The sequence below is a fragment of the Elaeis guineensis genome, chromosome 3 (assembly GCF_000442705.2).
Source record: "Elaeis guineensis isolate ETL-2024a chromosome 3, EG11, whole genome shotgun sequence".
NCBI lineage: Eukaryota > Viridiplantae > Streptophyta > Magnoliopsida > Arecales > Arecaceae > Elaeis > Elaeis guineensis.
In genome coordinates this window covers 69,586,030-69,610,064 of record NC_025995.2, presented here as the reverse complement: position 1 = coordinate 69,610,064, position 24,035 = coordinate 69,586,030, and positions in this window count along the sequence as shown.

Genomic DNA, 24,035 nt, shown 5'->3' with positions numbered 1-24,035 from the left:
CGACCATAGGTAGCCTCATGTATGCCATGCTATGTACTTGAAATGATATTGTCCTTGCTGTAAGTGTCTCGAGCAGGTATCAATCGAATCCAGACGAAGAGCAGTGGCTAGCTGTGAAGAACATCCTTAAGTACTTAAGAAGGCCTAAAAATTTATTCTTGATTTTTGAAGGAGACTTTGAGTTGCGAGTTAAGGGGTATATTGACTCAGACTTCATATCTGATCCTGATGATAAAAAGTCTACGTCAGGATATGTGTCGTTTGCAATGGTGGTGCAACCAACTGGTAAAGTTTCAAGCAACCCATCTAGCGGATTTGACCACAGAAGTTGAGTATGTCGCTGCTTTGGATGCGGTAAAGGAAGGATTTTGGTTCAAAAAATTCATCACAGAACTTAAGATTATGACATTGGATGCCATATCACTCTACTACGACAACAATGGAGTTATACCACTTGCTAAGGAGCCGATGTCTCATCAGAAATCAAAGCATATCGAGCGACGGTATCATATCATATGCGACTATCTCAAAAAAAAAATATGTCGAGATACGAAGAGTAGATTCTGTAGATAACATGGCAGATCCGCTGACAAAGCAATTAAGCTAATAAAAAATGAAAGTCCACCTTGAGAAGATGGGACTTAGATTAGTGGCCAATTGGCTTTAATCCAAATGAAAGATTATTAGATGTATGTCCTAGAAGCCAATATGGCTGACACATTATAATAAATCTAGGATATAATTTTATACTTAATATATTGATTTGATCAATAAAAGGACAAGTTTTTTTTTTATTCAAGCATGATGTGTCCTTGAATCATTCATGGAATTAATTTTTGATACATATTTTCAAAGAGTTGAGAATTAGAGATATGTATTTAATTCTTAAATACTTTCGATCATAGAATCATCATAGAGATGGTGATTGATCCGGATAGATCGATGCATAGAATGCTTTCTTCGAGATAGATGAGTCTCAGATCTATAGTGTAGAGACACTAGGTGATGAGTGTAGGTAGTTGTTAGAGAATAACTAGTACTGAGCGTGACCATACAAGAGATCACTTGAATTTTTATTCAATCATCAGTGATTGTCTCAATGCTGTAGTTGTGTGAATGATCTTTTGATCTGAGATGGTACTACTGCTCGCAGTGAGGCTGCTGGAGTTTGATTGACACATAAATATGGATCTCAATGAGACTTGTAGTGGATGTTGGTGATAGTTGATCCACTGTAGGAGTAGAGTACGCATCAAGATGGGATCTATCAACCTTAATAGAGAGGAGTAGTCCTATAAAATTTGAGAGGCTAAGTCTGAAAGTCTGTGGCCACAGCAGTGTAATTGATAGAAAAAAGTTTTCATAGAAATCATAATTGAACTTGAGCTGATCGAATCTTCATATGACTGATGTTGAGGTTTGATGATTTATCCATGACCTGCCATCTAGTCGGAACTCACGATAGAGGGACTGAATCACATGTTAACTTTATCCTGAGGTTCATTTTGGTTCTACTGGGTTGCCACTATATACTGTTAGATGTCACTGGTGGATTGTGAGAGCTCACTAGGGTTGTTCTGGATCGACAATCCTTGATAAGTTAGAGTGAAATTATTTCTACCCATTGAAAAGAGTTTCAATGATACTTTGATAGAGATCATTGTATATTTTACTACCAGATAGAATTGAACCTGTGGGATCACACAACAAAGAGATTATGCCTGAAATTAGCAATTGAGCTTATGAAGTATCAATTGGGTTTAGAAAAATCCGATTGGATTCAAGATAACCTTACTAGTACATGGTTGGATCCAATTTCTTCTTTCCGTTTGAGTTTTTTATTTGATAAGATAATTCAAACTTAATTATCTACTAATAATTTAAATGAATTAGATTCATTAGACTTCAATTGTTGGGTGCCTAAGATTGTGGATCAATTAAATTAAGATGCAAGTCTCTAATTAATATTCCTTGATAGTTATTATGGGGCACCACCTTGATTGGATCAAGTTGGACGTGTCCCATGATTAAAGGGCCTTTTGATTTTATATGGGGCATCCCTTGGGTGCAAAAGAGGGTGTGAAATAATGGGTACAAGGGCTCTAAGAGTTGGCGCCTAATAGGATTCTTAATGGAAGTTAAATAACTTAAGTTATTAGGAAACCTAATGCAAGTAGGACTTGTATTATGAGATTGAATAGGATTCAATCCTTATGTCTATTTCAAAAGACCTCTCCTAAGGTCTCTAGAGCATCCAACTAGCAAGCCCCACACCTCTTAGAGATCCCCCCACACCCTGTCTTCCTCTCCCTTCTCCTCTTACCTTGGATGTCCACACATCCCACCACTTAGGGCATCCCTTCTTCATCATGCCAACAAGGCTGTTGGTCAGCCCCTATTTGCTGATTTTTAGAGTTTGGTAGCAGCACAAGCAAGGGGAGAAGAGCAAGAGAATAAGAGAAGAAGAAGATCAAGGAAAGAAATCAAGAGTTGATTGTGATCCAGGCTTCGTTCAGATTCAGCAGATTGAATTTTCTTAAAGAAGAAAATTTAACTTGAAGAGGGCTGTTCTAGACTGATTCCGAGTGGATACCCATAGAGGTCAGACACTTATGCAACTAAAAAAAAAATTATTCTCTTTTAGATTCAGATTTGAAGAAAGAGATTGCAAAATAGGTATACGATTTGATCACAATCTGAATTTCAGCATATCTCAATTTCAGCATATGAACTAGTTCCTTATAGTTTTATATTTTTATGCATGCATGATTCAGATTAAAAGTATTTTAATCTTATATTCTACTGTAGTGTTTAAAAAATAAAATTTTGAAACATACATGTATGCCCCAAATCTCAAATTTTAACAACTAGATCATGTTTGTAAGATGAACATGCTAGCACATGTTGCAAACCCTCACTCCTTATTTTGAATCAAGTTTGAAAATGATTCCTATTTGGGCTAATTAAATCCAATTAAACTCAAACCAAATTTGGGTCTAACTTGGGATAACCCTTAGCTAGTTGAGCCAAGGTGTTGGGTGCCACCTTCCTAGCATCCCACGAGCCAAAATTCTCTCTCTACTGCGTGGTGATTATTTTGTGCGCTATGGGATAAATGGCACCCCATGGGATGAGGTGCCATTTCCTAATATTTATCCAATAATTTCCATAATGAAAAGGTATGGAGCAAAGTCTTCAAATCTTCTTTTGGCATAGAGGAGTCCTTTTGTTGCTAATATTCTTCATTGGTTCATCAGGAAATTGGATAAAGTTGGAAACCTAGCCGGGCCCCCTCATCCTTAGTGCCATTAGGAAGTCCATATGGTTATGGACTTTAATTTTTGTCACGCCTCATATTCTCCATGCTCAAACCAGATTGGCACATCTTTTATGGGCCATTGGATGGCTATGTTATGCTGATCAAGGAAGGAGAATGCATGCGCCAAGTAGAAGTCTCACGATGCTTCAGAAAATATCAAAGAATTATTTCTCTGAAGAGTCCTTCTATACGAAGCGACTCTTGAAAATAATTCAGATGATTTTCACATGTCATAGAAACTTAGACCAGCATGAGATAATGTGGCTGGGAATGAGATCTAAAGAGGAGGCATGAGATTTTCCTTGGATGGGGAGTGAGTTGATCCCGATGGCACCCTGTCACTAACTATAGATAGGTAAGCGCTCGAGGTATTCAGATCATCCAAATCCCTTTTTTCTTACCACTTTTCTCTATTATCCAATTATCTCCTTCCTTCCCTTTTTAAGATAAGTCCTAAAATAGTAAGAACAAGTCCGATCTTAGGACAAGGGCCTAGGAAGAGGATTAAGGAAGACAAGGAGAAAAGAAAGCAAGGGAAAGGAAAGGCTAGGAGAAAGGAAGGAAGACCAAAGGTTCTGCTATCCAAAAAATTCTTGGAGGAAAAAAATCAAAGGAAGAAACCAATTAGAAAGGAGAGAGTGTCTTGATCAAAGCTCTGTGTGGATCACCATTGGAGGGTAAATATTTGGGTGCCTGATGGAAGTTCTGTCGGAATTTGGATATAGCACTGCAGGTATTTTTCTACACCTTCAATTATGTTATGAAAATATTTTATATGATTGTTAATCATCAAGGAGGTCCTGATTTAAGATTTAATGTTTAAAATTTCTTAGTTTATAATTTTTGAAATCCATGCTTTCACTGTACCATCATAACCCTACAGTGGTATCAGAGCCGGTCTTGTTTGATTCATTCATATGTTAATATGTTGATTATATACATGCTATAAATTATGCTATAATCATGATTATATTTTTATATAATGATATAAATTGATGCATATTTAATACATATATGATATGTACTAATAGAGAATTAAAATTCTTAGTAGCCTAGTACTCTTTGAGAATCATAGTAAAGGCCGTTTTGCCATAGAGGACTATGGTGGAAGGGATGCCTATATGAATCAATAAGAAGAATCACGAAAGGATGTTTTATTTTTGATCATATTAGAATGTGCATAAGACCAAGTGAAGCCCTCATAAAATTATATTAAGCAGTAGTGGCAGCAACTATGGGTTAACCAATTCTTGATTAATTGATCAGTTGGTGTCTAGAAAAGTGCAATAGGTGGTTCTTTAATTGGGTCCGTTGACTGATCTGACCAATTTATTGATGTCTAAGAAAAGCAATGGGGGGACCCCCACCTACTTACCTAGTCACTTTGGTTAAGAGACCTTAAAATTGAATAAAATCTTAATGTTGAAAACACTACTAGGGGCCTTCATGCTAGGTCAAAGTTATATCACAAACCATATCAGGTTTGTTGTGTTACCATAAGACTTGCTATGGGGCTAATGTAATATAGTCTTAGTGCATATAAGATGCTTACGATAATTTTGGATTTACAACTTTGTTGTATTACCACAAGGATAGTTATATTTAAATATAACTGAATGAAAATGAAGGGTCTTACTTAACTAAAATATTATAGTTTGTTGTGTTACCACAAGACTATTAATATTTTAGAGGCCAAGAAATAGTTGAAAATTATATGAGATGCAATTGGAAAGGGTTTTCTACCTATGAACTCATAAGGGTTTGTTTTGTTACCACAAGGTCTTTATGAGAATATAGGGTCTCAACTCCATTAAGATACACAATTAGTATATCTCATTCATCATAGAAGAGGACTATGATGTTCGATAAAATAGTGAAAGATACAATTAAACAAAAAACCTTATTTAATTGTGTATGTCATCATGAGTTGGTTGCTTATGTATTGTTCTTTATTTAATGTAGATTAAAATTCTACTATAACATCTTCATTATCATTGCGATAAATTTTAAATTCTAACAAATTGATCAGTCCTAATTACGTGGACTGGTTGAGAAATTTAAAATTAGTGCTCACTTAGAAGAAGCTTTCTTATATTCTTGTTGTCCCTGAACCACAAGAGGTTGGGGATGATGCCACTGGAGAAGAGGTATCCACATATAGGATATGGAAGAATGACAACTTGACTGTAAAATATATCATATTGGCCTCTATGAGTAATGAATTATAGAGACAGTATGAAAGCATGGATACTCAATCCATAGTTCTCAATTTAAAGGAGTTGTATGGAGAGTAAGTAGAATTGTTAGATATGAGATATCTAAGCAGTTATTCTGTACTAGAATGACGGAAGGGTCATCCATACAAGACCATGTCCTTAAGGTCATTGATTTGATCACTAGATTGGGTCAATTAGATTTTGTGATGGATGGAGAACTGAGTCAGAATTTGATCCTGCAATCTCTTCCTAAATCATTTGCTCAGTTTATTATGCATTACCACATGAATAAACTGAATACCTCTTTGTTTGAGTCATTAAATATGCTCAAAATTGTAGGAACCAGATCTAGAGTTTCAGGGTTAGATCTTGAAACTTTTTCAAGATCAGACAGCGGAAGACTAAAATAAATCAAAATTTATTTTTTAAAACTAAAGAATCCCTAAGATTCTATTACATGATTATTACATAGTATTAAATCAAAAATTAAAATATATAGAGCATGAACTACATGTTGATCATATCAACATGTTTCTATACTATATCTAATATATGTATTAAACAATAGATCAGATCTATTACCTTGCAAGTTAGACATTTTAACCTTGCTGATCCGGGCTTGAGGATGATATTGCAAACCGCACATACGTCTGATCTCTAGGAGTCATCCACACGAGCCCACGGATCTCGACCAGAAGTCCTGCTTCAGGAAATTAGCACAGTATGCTAGTACTGCGCTGATCCTTCTTTGATGGTTGATCAGGTGCCTCCTTCTTCTTAATTTGGACTCTTCCAAAGATGAGAAGTAAGAGGAGGAGTTTTAGATCTGAGATGCTCTCAGAAAACTCAAGATGGAGGAAGGAAAGAGATGAAACTAACAATCCTAGAAGAAGACCCTCTTCTTCTTCTCTTTACTCTCTCCTAGACACCCTGTCTTGTGTCTATTATATCTCCATGACCCAAAGGTATTTCTTTCTAATTTTTGGAAACCCCAAAAGTCTCTCAAATCTCTATGTTCATCAAATATTTTATGAAGAAACTCATTTTATAGAGAGAGATATGATAGAGTCCTTGTCTAGGTCAAATACCTAGTCAAGGCTTATCCAAACATGGCAAGATAAGGGGCGCCCAACTCTTGGGTGCCTCCTCCTTATTTTCATGTATGGACTATCAGAAAAGGGTGCACAATGTGTGCCCTAAAAGTCACAAAAATTTTAGAAAAAATCTGGATAAATTCGATGCAAAAAGGAAAGAGTTTTGAATTTTTAAAACTCTATCTCATAGAATTTGAAATCCAAACTTATTCCTACTTTGATTTGATCCACAATCACTTTCCATGTATGAAAGAAGAGAGGAAACCTTTTGGATGTAGGAAAGACCTAGGAGAGGGCTTTTGTCACACAAAATAAGAGGAGATTGGCGTGGAATAAGAGAGAGGGCGTGGGGGGGCTTATGTGGCATAAGGTGGAATCCTAGTCTTACTAGGATTCTATCTTATGACTTGTTTTAATTTGGTTTCTCAAATCAAATCAAATCAAATCAAAATTAGATCAACTTAATTAAAATAGTTTTTAATCCAATTAAAAACCTAATTTAATCAAATTAAATTAGATTTAAATCTGATTTAATTTTCTAATCAAATTAAAAATTAGGTTGATCCAAGTCCTAATTGAACTAGGACTAGTTTTTTCTTGCACTTGGCTTATCCAATAAACCAATTGAACTCGATCTAATCAAGCTCAAACTAAATCTAATTAAATCATATTCAATTAGACTTAATCTCAGCCCATTGGCTTAATCAAATTAAGCTAATTAGCAATCGAATTGCTAATCGATCCTCCTGCAACACTTGCACTAGGTTAAATATCAATCATATTGATCATTTAACCCTAGAACGATTCTTAATCATTGATCAACCATCCGATCGAATCATGAAATCTAATGTGTGTGACCTCATAGGTCCGAACTTAAGTCGGTAGCATAGGAATAAATTTCTGTACCAATCGAAGTGACCATCTAGCAATGGTATCCGACGATCGGATAGGTCAAATGTGTAGAACAACATCCTTAGAATCCATGTGGATATAGTTTCCATATAATTCATCCCTTGACGAAAATGATCATAAGACACCTCAGAGTTCAGCTGTCAACTCTGATCAGGTTGTCCACATTATATTTCAAAATATCAAATCCATCTGATGGATTATCCTGGCCAAGATTTTGCTAAATTGAAATACAGTGACTCATTCTTCTCCAACTCTTGAAGTGGTCAATCCCATCTCGATCACACTCTGACTTCACAAGTACTTAACTATGCCCAGAAGCCTTCCGTCATTGAATTAGAAATTCAGTTAGTCCAGTACTAAAGCATAGTGAGTTGCTTGCAAGTCACTGAGTTGATCTCAGATCTAAGGGATACTTATACCTATATCCCATCAGAGACATTCTCGACAGTAGAATGCTCTGGAGTTGGTCACGTTCAATGATGATGTACCCTTATATCTCACCTGTATGCCATACCAATATCTCCACACTCTATGGTTAAGAGGACAACCAACCCATATGGCCTACAGCGACCTATGCTTGATAGAAGCTGTCGTCCTTATTAACAGCCTATCATTTGGTCGTGAATAGTTTTAAGGACTAATCGATAAATCCTCTCTTTATCGAATCTAAATAGTCCTAAGGGCTTCATCATAACAACGGAGTTTATTAGAAGATGAATGCTTATGATGAAAATACCAAATATATATTATTTATTAACAAGTCAATTACCATACTTGGTTGCTCAACCGTCAACAGCTTGACGATTGGCTATTGGGATATATTTTTCAACAAAAATAGCTGAGGATCACATTAAAAAGGATAAGGCTCCAGTTCTTCTTATGGAAAGGATCTCTAAGAAGAAATCAAGCATGAAGGATTCGAAAAAAGGATTGAACCGTAAAGATGGCAAGATGAAGAAGAAGCGGAAGAAAGTCTCTTGACAAGATACCTACTTTCACTGTGGTAAGACAGGATATTAGAAAAAAAATTGCAAGGTTTACCTTGCATTTGTAAAGACTGGTGCAACCAATGCACCCAAAGGTGTGTATGAGATACATATAATTTTGTCATTAAATTCTTCTGATTTGAACTCCTGGGTATTGGATACCACTTGCGATTCTCATATTTGCAAATCATTGCAGGAGCTAACGAAAATTAGAGTTTTGAAGAAGGGTGACTTCGAGCTCTACGGTGCTGGAGGAAAGTCCATCCAAGTAGAAGCTATGGGGACATATCTTGAAGTTACTTTCTGAGAAGATTTTAGAGCTAGAAAATTATTATTATATGCTTAAAATCATTAAGAATATTATTTTTGTACCGTTGCTATTGCAATAAGGATATAAAATAAATGGAAAGAGCAATAGCTACTCCATTTCTTATTCTAATAAAATTCTCTGTCATGGCATTTTTGATAATCGTGTTCTGATTCTATCTCTTAATGATAATATTTTTTATATTGATAAAAATAAAAAATAAAAGAGAAAAAATATAAATAATATTTTACTCTAACATTGTCGACTTGGTCATATAAGTGAGACAAAAATTAACAAATGATACAAAGAAAATTTTTTTGATTCTTATGATTATGAATCATTAGATACTTATGAATCTTATCTTATGGGTAAAATGACTAAGACTCTATTTAGTGGACATGGAGAAAGTGAAGGGAAGCATGGCACTTTAGTGCATGTATTTTTAAAAAATTTTATAGTGAAACATACATAGATTAAATAATTTAATCTACAATACATGCATAGATCAAATCTAAAACTATCATATAGGATCTATGATATGAACTAATATGCATGTATGTAAATCTAAAATCTAAAATTCAGTAAACATAAATCACATCTATATCAAATCTGATCATATCTGAATTATATTTAGATTATATCTAAATATGAATTGAGTTCAAAACTTCATATCTGAGCATGGATAGTAGATCATCACATCTAAAATTTATGGTAGTTGATTCTTCATGATGCTCGACAACTGCACATACATCCGACCTCTACAGGTATCCACACGAAGCCCTTGTGCTGACCAATCTCTCCGAGAGTGCTAGCTCACGGAGATACTATGCTCTTGGCTGATCTAAGAGGAACATGAAGAAGATAAAAAATAAAGAGATCCTCTCCTTTTCTTCCTAGACCTATGCATTAGATTTCTACGATAGAGATCAAGAGAAGAACCCTTTTTTCTCAATCCTCTCATGCACAAGAGAGAACCTTTCTCTCTTCTTTTCATACTTTTAAGAAGAATTTTTTTTCTCTATTTTTTCATGATGAAAATTAGATCCAATCTAATTTCTCATGCAAAATATAACATGAATTTTCATGCTCTAGAAGAATCCAAAAGATAGACCCCAGAGAAGAACCATTCATCTCTCTTCTTCTCCCTTTTTCTCCTTGATCTAGAGCCCATGGAAGCCCCAAACACTTTATCAGATTTTTTTGATATTTCTTCTCTAAATCTTCATATTAAAAATTAGATCTAATCTAATTTTTATTCTTAAAAAAAATAAAAAAAAAAATTGAAAGAAGAACTTCTTCTTCTCCAAGGCTGCGCATAAGAAAGAAGACCTTTCTTCTTCCTTCTCTTTCTCTCGTTGGGAAGAACTTTTTTTCTTTAATTTTCTACTATAATACAAGTAAGAGGAGTTTTCTTTGATGCCTTGAAATTAGTAGCAAACTTTCACAAAATCTCTTCCAAAGAGGGGGGAGAAGAGGGGCTTCACGCATGGAGTTATGGGGCATCCAACTCTTGGACGCCCCCTCCTCTTTTTTTTTTCTTTTGGACGATCACAAGAGGGAAACGGTCTCTTTTCTTTCACGAAAGAGAGAAGAGGGCACGAGATCAGATTTAGGGCATGGATACTCAGGTGGGAAGAGGTGGGGCATGGGATCTTTTAAATAGATGGGTTTAGGAGTTGGTAAGTCCTATTCCAAATAGGACTCATAAATCTTGATCAAATTCTAACTAATTCTTGGACCCAATCCTAACTAACTTAGGAATTAGTTATAACAAATTAACTAATTAGGTCCTAGCCTAATTATGAAATCAATTAGATCCTAATCCAATTAAAAAATTAGTTAGATTAAACCTTATCAAACTAGGGATTGATTTCTTGAGTATTTTTCTTTAACACTTTCAGGGAAGCATTTGATAATAGGGCTTGATCCAATCAAGCCTATTATTCAATAGAGTTTGATCCAATCAAATCCTAAATAAAACTAAATTGAATTCTATTCAACTCAAAATTTGATTTGCATCCCTAAGATCAATTGGAACAAGTCCTGTTATCCAATAGGACTGCATCCAATCAATCCAAAACAAACCTAACTGAATCCAATTCAATTAGATCTAATCCAATCTCTATTGCTCAATCAAATTAAGCCAATAACAATCAAATTATTAATAAATTATTTTTTTAATTTATCAATTATTAATAAATAATTTATTACAACCTTTGCATAGGATTAATTATCAATCACATTGATAATTAAATCCTTCAACGATTTATATTCTATTTGATCAAATAGATACTTCTATGTGTGTGACCCCATAGGTTTGAACCTAAACCGGTAGCATAAGAATAATTCTTGTACCAATCAATATAACTATCTAGCAATAGTGACCCGATGTCCGGATAGGCCGAATATATGCCCAGCAACATTCTAGAACCAACGTGGATATAGTTACCATATAATTCATCCCTTCGACTCTTGATGCTCAAGGATGACTTAGGGTTGAACTGTCAACCCAGGATGAGTGGTCTATAATGTCTCAATCTCAAAAATTTTGTGACTCCTCATTATGATTACTTTGGTCAAAGTTTTGCTGAATTGAAATACAATGATGCATCATCTCCAATTTTACTTGGAGCGGTCAATCCCATCTTGACTCACACTCAGATTTTACAAATACTTGACCGTACTCAAAAATCTTTCGTCACTGAATTAGAAATTTGGATAGTCTGGCACTAAAATTTAGTGAGTTGCTTGTAAATCACCGAGGCAGTCTCAGGTCAGAGAAATACTTATACCCATATCCCATCAGAGCAATCTTTGATAGCAGAGTGCTTTGAAAGTGATCACGCTCAGTGAAATATACTCCTACGTCTCACCCATATGCCATACCCATAATTTTACATGCTTTGGTTAAGAGAACAACTAACTAATATGATACACAATGACCTACACTCGATACAATTATCATCCTTGTAATAATTGTATCATTTGGTCGCAAGCAAGATTTAAGAACCAGATGATAAATCCTCCTATATCATTTTGCAAGTGGCTCTAAGAACTTCATCATAACTCATGAGTTTTATTTAGGAAGATGTATTCCTTATGATGAATCTGCTAGATAACATTTATCATTTTATAATTTATATACATATATGGAGTGCAATCCTCCACAACCTAGATGATTAGCTTTAGGACATATTTTTCAACAACTCTCATTGGGACTAAAGCCAATCAGATCGGTATCAAATACCCATCTTCCATCTTTAATCATCGAACTCATTAGATCCGATTGCTCTAGTTAATGGGTCAGTCAAGTTCTCCTTTCAATCGATCTTCCTAAGGTTGACTTTATTTTGATCTTATTGAACAAAGTGATAGCGATGCAGAAAATGTTTGGTTCTCAGATAGAATATCAGTTCTTCAGCTTGAGCTATGGCTCCAGTACTGCTGTCAATACAGAAGGACTGGACCATCAACGGAGGATGCCACTCCAAACTCACTAATGAATTTTTATAACCAAACAACTTCTTTATCAGCATTAAATGCCACAAAGAATTCTGTATTGCAAATAAAATTGGCTACTGAATACTGCATGGAACCTTTCCAGCATGTTACTCCTCTTTTAGGATAAAAATATAATCTGACACAACTTTGTCATTTTGATTCGACTAGAAACTGAAATCAATATTTCATAGATTTTAAGTCAGATTCTCCATAAACAAGCCATTGATCCTTAGTATTTTATAAATACTTAAGGATGGTTCTCAATACCTTTCAAATCTTTATGGAGACAGAAATGACAATCAAGCTTTTATTTTCTGTAATATAGGGATATCATTCCTGATTAAGAGAATTTCATCCCAAATATTACAAAGAATACTATTATAGAATTATTAACCCATTTGAACATATAGGATTCTGCTTCATTTTTAATAAAGCCATATGTTCAAAATGTATGTTCTAACTCCGAGAAGCTTGATTCAATCCGAATGGATTTGAGGATTGCCAAAAGAAAAATATCTCATCATAGTCAATACTATAACTTTAATGAAATCCTTGGCAATCAGATAGAATTAATAGATCTCCATCTTTCTGTTTGCACCTATTATCCATCTAAAATCCACTCACACCCTATGAGTCTAATCTCTTCAGGTGAATCAACGAATGTCCATACATCGTCGATCTTCATGGACTCTATTTCAGATTTAATGGCTCCAAACCATTTTTTAAAGTTAGATCCCTGTATGGCATCTGTATGGGAGATCAAATCTCCATTCCGAACCTAAAAACTAAAGTATTTGTTTGGTTGATACGGCACTCTACCATACTACTCAAGGATGCCTTTACATCGGGCTCCAAATTTAATCTAATCAACTCTGGTTCTGTTGGTTTGTGTCAGAGTTGGTTCCTCTACCTATCAGGCTTCACCAAGCTTATTCTTAACAGCATCAGTTCCTTCACCAAGAAACTTTTTTTTCAAAAAGAATATCTTAAGATTCACGAACATCTTATGTCTATTAGGAAGGTAGAAGAAATATACCTAATATAATATTTATCAGATCAAGATCCAAGCTAATCGATTTATGAACATTTCACATAAGCCCGACACTCCAAACCCTAAGGTAAGAGAGTATCAAATTACCCAAGTTAATATCTCATATGGAGTTTTGGTGATCGATTTGTTTAGAACGTTCTTAAGCACATATCAAGTAGTCTCTAAAATATAACCACAGATAGACCAGCAAACCCACAATGGATCGATCCATGTCTAATAAAGTTTGATTCCTCCTTTCAGATATTCTTTTAAGCAGTGGTGTCACAAGAGAAGTCCATTGAGAAAGAATTCAATTCTCTTCAAGACATGTCAAAAACTTACTATAAAGATATTCACTTCATCGGTCAAACTGATGAGTTGTAATACTCCTTATAGTTTATTTTTCTACCTCATTACAGAATTATTTGAATATTTCAAGCAATTCAGACTTGTAATTTATAAGCAAGATGCACCCATGTCAAGATAGATCGTCAGATTTTAATGAAGTAATAAAGCCCTTTTCTGGCACTTATGTTCATGAGTATAATACATTAATACGTATCAAACTCAAAACATCACTGACTCATTCATCCTTTTTAATAAAAGGTGATTAAGTCAACTATGCCAAAGGTGGACTTCAACGATATTATCTAATCTAGGGTACTAGATAGATGTGTACTTTATACTAACAGACTATGGTACTGAGTTTATGTCATTTCCAATTATCCACTCATTATTACAGTATCATTCATAATGATATCATAATAATCATTCTTATTAATACCTTAGATAATAGGGACAATCACTTAAAATGACATCATTAGGATTGAAAACAAGCTCGTTAATTTTTAATGTTAAGACTGGAATAGACATCCATCTTTTACATTCAGGAGTTTCTTGCCATTCTCAAACCTTCTACTATTCTGAAGTCCTTTTGCAATTAATTGTAAACATGACTTGTACTATCAGTATCCTATACCCAGGTAGTAGTATTACCAATAGAAAAACTTCAAAGAGTTATCATATAACTATCTTGACCAGCAACCATTTACTGATTTCTCTTTTAGGTCTATTTGGATTAGCCTTAGACTTCTTGATCAATTCAGCTCAAAAACTATATTGAACTTCTAATACTTGCTATCTAAGTTAGATCTGATAATCTTGTCACTGTCTAACAGTGAATAGAGTGACAATATTCTAGCCATTTCTGAAAAAAAAATAATTGATCTATTAGTATATGAACTATTTTAAGCCTAAATACTTAGACTTTAGTCTAAAGGTTCTCCTACTATTTTATACAAATTGATAGCCTCTATCTTCAATTTGAAAAATTACTTTAATTCCTTAGTGGGTGCTAGAATCCACACAAATTATATTCGGGCTTGAGTGTAGCTCGACCAATCCTAGTGCATCCATGGGTAGGTTCTTCACCAATTATTTCTCTAAATAATTTCTAGCAATCAGATTTTGCCTCAGGTATCTCTTCAGCAGGCATGTGGTGCCTCCACTAAAAATCTGGTTAGGTCTAACCATTAACATGACTACATCAAGTGCATCCAGCAAACGAATACCTAGGTCCGGGTGTGGCTCAACCAACCTAATCATTGATCTGAAGGACACAACAAGATGGTCATATGATGAATGATAATTTCAATACCCAATAGACATCAGGCGTGTGACACCTCCAATACCTATTTAGAATATTGGACATATTATCATACACCTTAATGGGAGGCTATGATCTAGTTATCCCTATAACTAGCTTATTTTATGGACCTAATAATTTAAAAAATTTAGTTAATATATATTAAAAGATATTAGTTAACCTGCAAGTCATAAATCCTCCCACTGACTTCACCAAATCATGAAAAGGATTAGAAATTAGCTGGTCCAACCGACAAATCGTAAATCTTTCCACTGACTTCACTAAGTCATGAGAAAGACTAGAGATAAGTCGATCCAAGGCATCTAAATCAGTCATACTGATTAACCTTAACGACATGGGTCAACTCGAGTCACTTAATGATCTAATCAACCCAATGACTCGGGCTCAACCTTTGAGCCTCAATCAAGGTCCATTTGGTTTAATCAAAGATATGGACTTGACCTTCTATAACTTTTATGTTCTATATAGAGTATCCTTGACCTAATCTAAATCAACTATTAGTTAGATTTGATCAACTACTCTTTTTAGTCCATTAAGTCTTTGATTTTAACCTTAGGTCTAACCTAATTAAAAGGACTTGATTTGAGCTAACCCATGCCCCACGTTTTATGCAATGTCATTAAATCTTTAATCATAATTTTAGATCTAAAATATATTTTTTAATTCTTAATTAAGTATAGCATTAACATGGGTTAAGATTATTAATTAAAATCATTTTAATTTTGTAAAATAATTTTACATCATTTTATTCAAAATTTTCTATTCTAAAAATTAGATTGGCTCACCCTTGAATTGAGTCAGCTCACTTCAGTGGATCGACTAAGTTTGATACTTGATCGACTAATTGATCATGAACAGTACTTATTACTGTTCAATCTGGGATAACTGGGTCGAGTCAGTCAGCACTGAACCGACTAAACTAGGGGACTGGGTCGACTTAGTTCAAAACTGAATTGACTCAATTAACATGCCAACAAGTATCATATAGTTTCAGATCTAAAAAATCTTGCATAAACTGAAATATAATCAATCATAACGAACTTGTAGATCACATCTAAGTATTTTATGATTTTAAATTTTACTTTTCATGATTAAAATAATTTTAATCATATAGATTAGATGTTCTACTTTTTATACAACTCAAGCTTTGTATCACTCCTAAGATTTCAACATCTAAAATTTTACAGAAAAATAAGTTCTTCCTTTCGCTTTCTTCTTCATAAGATTAAATCTCATGGCACCCCTACATGCCATAAGAGCAACCTATTAAATAGAAAGAGAGGGTCTTTAAATCTTTTTTGCTCCTATGATCGGATGGCTTGATAATCAACCCAATCCAAATACTTGCTAATTGGATCATCTAATCTACTCACATATTATATATGCAAAAATTTAGATCAAATCTAAATTATATCAGATCTAATTTTTATATTACATCATATCTAAAATTAGATCATAACACATCTCATACATTACTAAATCTAGATTTTAACTCTATATGTATATATGTTCATATCATAATGAACCTTCGCTCTGATACTAGTTGAAGGAAAGCATGACGGTTTAGTGCATGTATTTTTAAAAAAATTTATAGTGAAATATACATAGATTAAATAATTTAATCTATAATGCATACATAAATCAAATCTAAAACTATCATACAAGATCTATGACATGAACTAATATGCATATATATATATATTTAAAATCTAAAATTCAGCAAACATAGATCACATCTATATCAAATCAAATAATATTTGAATTATATTTAGATCATATCTAAATATGAATTGAGTTTAAACTCCATATCTGAGTGTAGATAGTAGATCACCACATCCAAAATTCATGATAGTTGATTTTTTTTGATGCTTAGCAGCTGTATACACATCCGACCTCTATAGGTATCCACATGAAGCCCTTGCGCTGATCGATCTCCTCTGAAGTGCTAGCTCGCGAAGATACTATTCTCTTAGCTGATGTAAGAGAAACATGAAGAAGATGAAGAACAAAGAGATCCTCTCCTTTTCTTTCTAGATCTACGTATCAAATCTCTACAATAGATCAAGAGAAGAACTCTTTCTTCTCAATCTTCCTATGCACAAGAGAGAACTTTTCTCTCTTCCTTTCATGCTTTTAAGAAGAATTTTTTTCTCTAATTTTTTATGATAAAAATCAGATCCAATTTGATTTCTTATGCAAAAAATAATATGGATTTTAATGCCTTAGAAAAATTCAAAAGATAGATCCAAGAGAAAAATCGTTCATCTCTCTTCTTCTCCCTTTTTCTTCTTGATCTAGAGCCTAAGGAAGACCCAAACACCCTACTAGATTTTTTTGCTATTTTTTCTCTAAATTTTTATGTTAAAAATTGGATCCAATCTAATTTTTATCTTAAAAAATAAAAAAAAAATCTAGAAGAAGAACTCCTTCTTCTCCAAGACTGCGCACAAGAAAGAAGATCTTTCTTCTTCTTTTTCTTTCTTTCATTAGGAAGAATTTTTCTTCTCCAATTTTCTGCTATGATACTAGCAAGAGAAGCTTTCTTTGATGCCTTGAAATTAGTAGCAAACTCTTATAAAATCTCTTTCAAAGAGGGGAGAGAAGAGGCTTCACCTCCTCTTTGTTTTTTTTTTTCCTTTTCGGCGACCATAAGAGGAGAACAACCTCTTTTCTTTCACGGAAGAGAGGAGAGGGCACGAGATCTGATTTGGAGCATGGATACTCATGGAGGGAAGAGGTGGGGCATGGGATCTCTTAAATAGATGGGTTTAGGAGTTGGTTAAGTTCTATTTTAAATAGGACTCATGAATCTTGGATAAATTTTAACTAATTCTTGGACCCAATCCTAACTAACTTAGGAATTAGTTATAACAAACTAACTGATTAGGTCCTAGCCCAATTATGAAATCAATTAGGTCCTAATCTAATTAAAAAATTAGTTAGATTAAGACTCATCAAATTAGAGATTAATTTCTTGGATATTTTTCTTTAATGTTTTCAGGAAAGCATTTGATAATAGGGCTTGATCCAATCAAGCCTATTATCCAATACAGTTTGATCCAATCAAATCCTAAATCAAATTAAATTAAATTCTATTCAACTTAAAATTTGATTTGCATCCCTAAGATCAATTGGAACAAGTTCTGTTATCCAATAGGACTACATCCAATCAACCCAAAGCAAACCTAACTAAATCCAATTCAATTAGATCTAATCTAATCCCCATTGCTCAATCAAATTAAGTCAATAACAACCAACTTGTTAATAAATTATTCTTTTAATTTACCAATCATTAATAAATAATTTATTACAATCTTTATATAGGATTAATTATTAATCATATTAATAATTAAATTCTTCAACGATTTATAATCATCGATCAGTTATTTGATCAGATAGGTACTTCTATGTGTGTGAACCCATAGGTTCAAACCTAAGCCGGTAGTACATAAATAATTTTTATGCCAATCGATGTAACCATCTAGTAATGGTGACCCGACGTCTGGATAGGTCGAATGTATGTCCAGCAATATTCTAGAACCTACGTGGATATAGTTACTATATAATTCATCCTTTTGACTCTCGATACTTAAGGATGACTTAGGGTTAAACTATCAACTCAAGATGAGTAGTCCACAATATGTCTCAACCTCAAAAATCCTATGACTCTTCACTAGGACTTTTTGACTAAAATTTTGCTAAATTAAAATACAGTGATGCATCATCTCTAATTTTACTTGGAGCGGTCAATCCCATCTTGACTCACACTCAGACTTCATAACTACTTGACTGTACTCAAGGATGACTTAGGGTTAAACTGTCAACTCAAGATGAGTGGTCCACAATATATCTCAACCTCAAAAATTCTATGACTCCTCACTAGGATTTTTTGGTCAAAATTTTGCTGAATTGAAACACAGTGATACATCATCTCTAATTTTATTTGGAGCGATCAATCTCATCTTGACTCGCATTCAGACTTCATAAGTACTTGACTATATCCAAAAAATTTTTATCACTGAATTAAAAATTTGAATAGTTTGACACCAAAGCATAGTGAGTTGCTTGCAAGTCATCGATGAAGAAAAAATAAGATTGTACTATATATAAAATTTTAAAATTTTTTACAGTAAATTTATTAGATTAAATATTTTAATCTATTTTACATGTATAAGATCTAATCTAGATTACCATATCAAAAATTATGATTGTTAGAAATTATATCCCAAAGTCAATCGTCAGTCTGTTGATGGTTGAGCTTATTATTATAATTATATATAAATTATTAAATTAATAAATATTATTTAATTTTTTCATCACTATGTACATCTTATTTTGAACTCCTGTTATGTGATGAAGTTCTTAAAACTATATGATTCGATATAGGAGGATATATCATTTAGTTCTTAAACCTTAAGTTCATGACCAAATGATATACTATTATTAGGATGATAGTTGTATCAAGTATAGGTCATTGTGTGCCATGTACGTTGGTTATCCTCTTAACCAAGGAGTGTGGAGATACTGGCATGACATGCAAGTGAGATGTAGGAATATATCTCACTAAACATGACCAACTACTGAGCACTCTGCTATTAAGAGTAGCTCATGAAAGATATAGGTATAAGTGTTCTTCTAACCTATGATCACCACAGTGACTTGCAAGCAACTTACTGTGCTTTGGTGTCGGACTATCTAAATTTTTAATTCAGTAATGAAAGATTTTTGGATACAGTCAAGTACTTGAGAAGTTGATGTATGAGTCAAGATGGAATTGACCCTTTCGAATAAGTCGGAGTTAATGTATTAGCATATTTTAATTCAGTAAAACCTCAGTCGGGGTAATCCATATGATTGATTTTGAAAATTAAAATATAATGTGGACAACCATATTAGGGTTGACAACTAAATTCTAGGTCACCTTGAGCATTTGGATCAAAGAGATGAATTATACGGTAACCATATGCCAATAAGTTCTTAAATGATGCTTCACAATCTTTCGACCTATCCACACGTCAGGTATCATTGCTAGATGGTCACTTTAATTGGTATAGAAAGATTATTCCTATACTACTAGTTTAGGTTCAAACCTATGGGGTCACATTCAAAAAAATTTCTAACTGATCATATAGCTGATCGATGGTTAAGAATCATTCTAAGGTAAAACAGTCAATTTGATTGATGATTAATCTATGCAAAAATTATAATAAATCAATTTGCTAATCATTGATAAATTATAGGAGGATTAATTAGTAATTAAATTACTAATTAACTCAATTTGATTGAGAATTGAGGTTTAGATCAAATCTAATTGAATTAGATTCAATTTGGTTTGATCCGATTAGGTTATGAGATGACCTAATCACTAAGGGAGTTCGATTCTTGATTTGATCAGAACTTAAGCTTGATTAATTTTTAATTTAATTAAAATTTAATAAAAACTATTTAATATTTAATTAGATTAGTTTTAATGATCTAATTTAGTCTAATCTAATTTAGTTGGATTCAGAATCTAATTGGATGAGAAAATAATTTGAATTCAAATCCCTTGCGCCTCCTTTTTCTGTGCCCTCTTATTCTTCACGTGAGAAAAAAATTTTATATAAATTTTTCTCATACCCAAAAATTTTTCTATATCTATATCTGATTCTTTTTGAATTAAAAATTAATTGATTTAAATTTGAGTTCAAATAGATTTAAATTTGAATGAAAATCTAGAGTACAAATTGAGTTGGACTTTTCTCTTCACGCCATCACCTTTCTCCACACATAAAGTATTTTTGCATGAGATTTTTTACACCAATATGATTTTGGTCAACCCCTCTCTAAGTTTATAAAATGAGAATAAAGTTTGGTTCAAAATTTAATTCAAATTTGATTTGAATTGATGATAAGGATCAACCAATATTTAAAATTAAATCGAAACTATTTTTTTCTTATCCTTATCTTTCATGGGATGCCACCCTTAAGAAGGGATCAATTTTATGCGAGATTTGAAGTGACTTTTGGCATGAGAAATCTAAGAGTTGGTGCATGAAAAGTTGAGAGTGGGTTGGGTTTCCATGCATGAGAAACAGAGGAAGTGTTCTTCCTCTCGGGCGTGAGGTGTAGGGTCTAGGGTTTCAACTCTAGATTTGGTGAGAAGAAAAATACAAGAGTGAGTCTTGTTCAATCTCTCACACCACCACCTATTGGATTTGTGCCCTAGAAGTCAATTGTTGGTGGACACATTATGTAATTCTAGGGCTTAAACTCATACTTGTAATCTTTTTATTATCAATAAAAAATTTTTTCATTTCAATCATGTTTATGTGTCCATGATTTGTTCTAGAAATTAACAAAGATAATTTTTGTATATTCTTAAAAAGTTAAAAATTTAAGATATATAATTAATTAGTGGTTAATTTCTAAATACTCTCGATTAAAGGATCATCATGGAGGACAGTGATTAATCTATTTGAGATCGGTGTATGGTTCACCTCCCTTGTGGGCAGATGAGTCTCGGATCTGTGGTGTAAAGATACTGGAGTGAAAGTATGGATGATTGTTAGAGAATAACTTGCATTGTGCATGACCAATACGAGAACCACATAGATGTCTACTCACTCGTCAATGATCTTCTCGATGCTGTAGTGGTGTGAGTGGTCCTTTGACGTGTGGTGCCATTGACTATTCGCAGTGAGGCTACTGAGTTTGACTGCACATTTTCTTGATTCCTAGCCATTTGGGTCCTTGCTGTGTATGTTGGCTTCAGTAGGTTCAGGTTTGCTATTTGGAGTAGGATGCACCAAGATGAAATCTATCGATCTTGATAGAAAAGGAGAAGTCCTTTATAATTTACGATACTGAGTTCAGAATATCTTTGGCCAAAGTAAGTGTGAATACTGAAAAGGAGTTTCCACGAGATTCACAAATAAACTTGAGTCGAGCCAATCTTACATATGATTGATGATGGAGTCTGACGAGTTCTCCATGACTTTCATCAAGTCAGAACTCATAATAAAAAGATTGAATTATATGATAACTACACCTAGAGGTTTGTATTTTTATTCTACTGGATTGCCACTACATACTGCTAGATGTCACTGGTGGATTATGAGACTTATCGAACATCATCTTGATGATAGATGGCTGTTGCTTCAAGAATTGATTTTGATGATCGCAAACTATTTGAGGAGACTGTTAATGAATTTTTTATCTTTAAAAAAATATTTTTGTGATATTTCAGGTAGTCCAAAAGATTGGATCTGAAAAGCCTCATCAAATGTGCCAAAGTTAAAGTTTCTGCAATTTGGAGAAGTTTTCGAAGCTTTTTGAGAGTGTCAAATTAATTTGAATCTATTTGAGAGCATTTGAAAGTGTTCTGATAAGTTTTGGACCTTAAATGCATGAAAAACTAGGTTGGTACAAAATGGAGTGACCCATCTGGGTCATCCCCTTTCATTGGGTAGCCGGCATGCATTATTTTGACTCATAGCACGCAGTGGGATGACCCATATGGGATGACTCATGCAGTGGGGCGACCCATGAGGGATAACCCCTGAGACCCTGAGACCAAAACAGAAAGCTAAATTTTATGTCTGGCCAATTGGAGCATCCCATGGGATGTTCCATTGCTAGTGGGGTGCTCCATGGGATGTCCCATTCTGACGAGCATGCGTAACGACTAGTTTTCAGTCTATTTTTGATATATTTAATGTGTATTAAACACTTTCTAACAGCTCTAAACTGACACTAAGACATTCTCAAGAGCAAATGGTGATTATAAATGCTCTCTTGAAGTAGAAAATCATAAGTTTGCAAGCATTCAAAGCTCACATCCATGAAAAGTTCAAAAATTTCTAAAAGAGAGGAAAAGAAGCATTCAATCAGCTCACCAACCACTCTCCAGCTACAATCAAGTGTGCAATTCATTGAGGGTGTTCAGCAAAAGCTTCTTCTCCTTAAGTATTATATTTCTATTGCATTTATTGTGTTCATTTAAGGAGATTTTGTGCTGAAATTTTTATACCCTATTTTTCTCACATTGTATTTCAGATTTTTGAGTTTTTGGAGGGTTTCAAAACTTGATTGGGTTGACCCAAATCTGAAATCGAATTGTTGAGAGTTGGCTTGTATCCAAAAAATAAGTGTTCTTATTTAGATAGCAAGGGTCGGGGTTGTCCGACATGTTGTATTTTTGAAATCCTTTTAGTAGATTGAATTTTCAAGTAGGGACTTGGGGAGTAGATGTAGGTGCAAGGTTGGCATCGAACCACTATAAATTCTTTGTGTTTGTTGTGCTTGCATCTCTTTACTTATTCTTTATGCTTTATACTTGCTTACCTATCATTTATGTTTGATTTCATTTTTATTGTAAATCAACTCCCTCCACTCAACACTTTAGCATATTACTTAAGTGCACTAATCTTAAAAAATTTTAAAAAGACCCAATTCACCCCCTCTTTAGGAAACAATGGCCCTCGAAGGGTAGAATTGAAAATATTCCAATCCATCGAAAAGAGTTTCGATGATATTGTGATGGAGATCACAATATATCTCACTACCAGATAGAATGGAACCTATAAGATCACACATTAAGGGATTTAACCTTAATTTGTCAATTGAACTTATGAAGTTTCAATTGGGTTAGGATTTATTTAAATCCTATTAGGTTTATGAGAACTATGCTAGCACACGATTAAACCTAATTCTTCTCAAAATTTTGATTTGATGAAGTCCATAGCCTTGAACCTAACCTAAATCCATTTGAGTTTAATTGGGCTATTAATTATGAGCCCAAGAAGAATTTATTAAGTCAATTAGTTGGCATAATTATTCTAATATTATCTCTTCTTTATCTCCTAATTATCTCTAAGTGTGCATGTGGAATAGATGGAAGATTGGGTGGTGCCGTCCTTCTATTTTGGGAAGAATTAGGTGCCAAATCCTAGATGAGCCTGCCCCCTTTTATATGGCATGGGGTGGAGGAGAGAGAGGTGGGGCCACGCCCCTTCTTATTTGG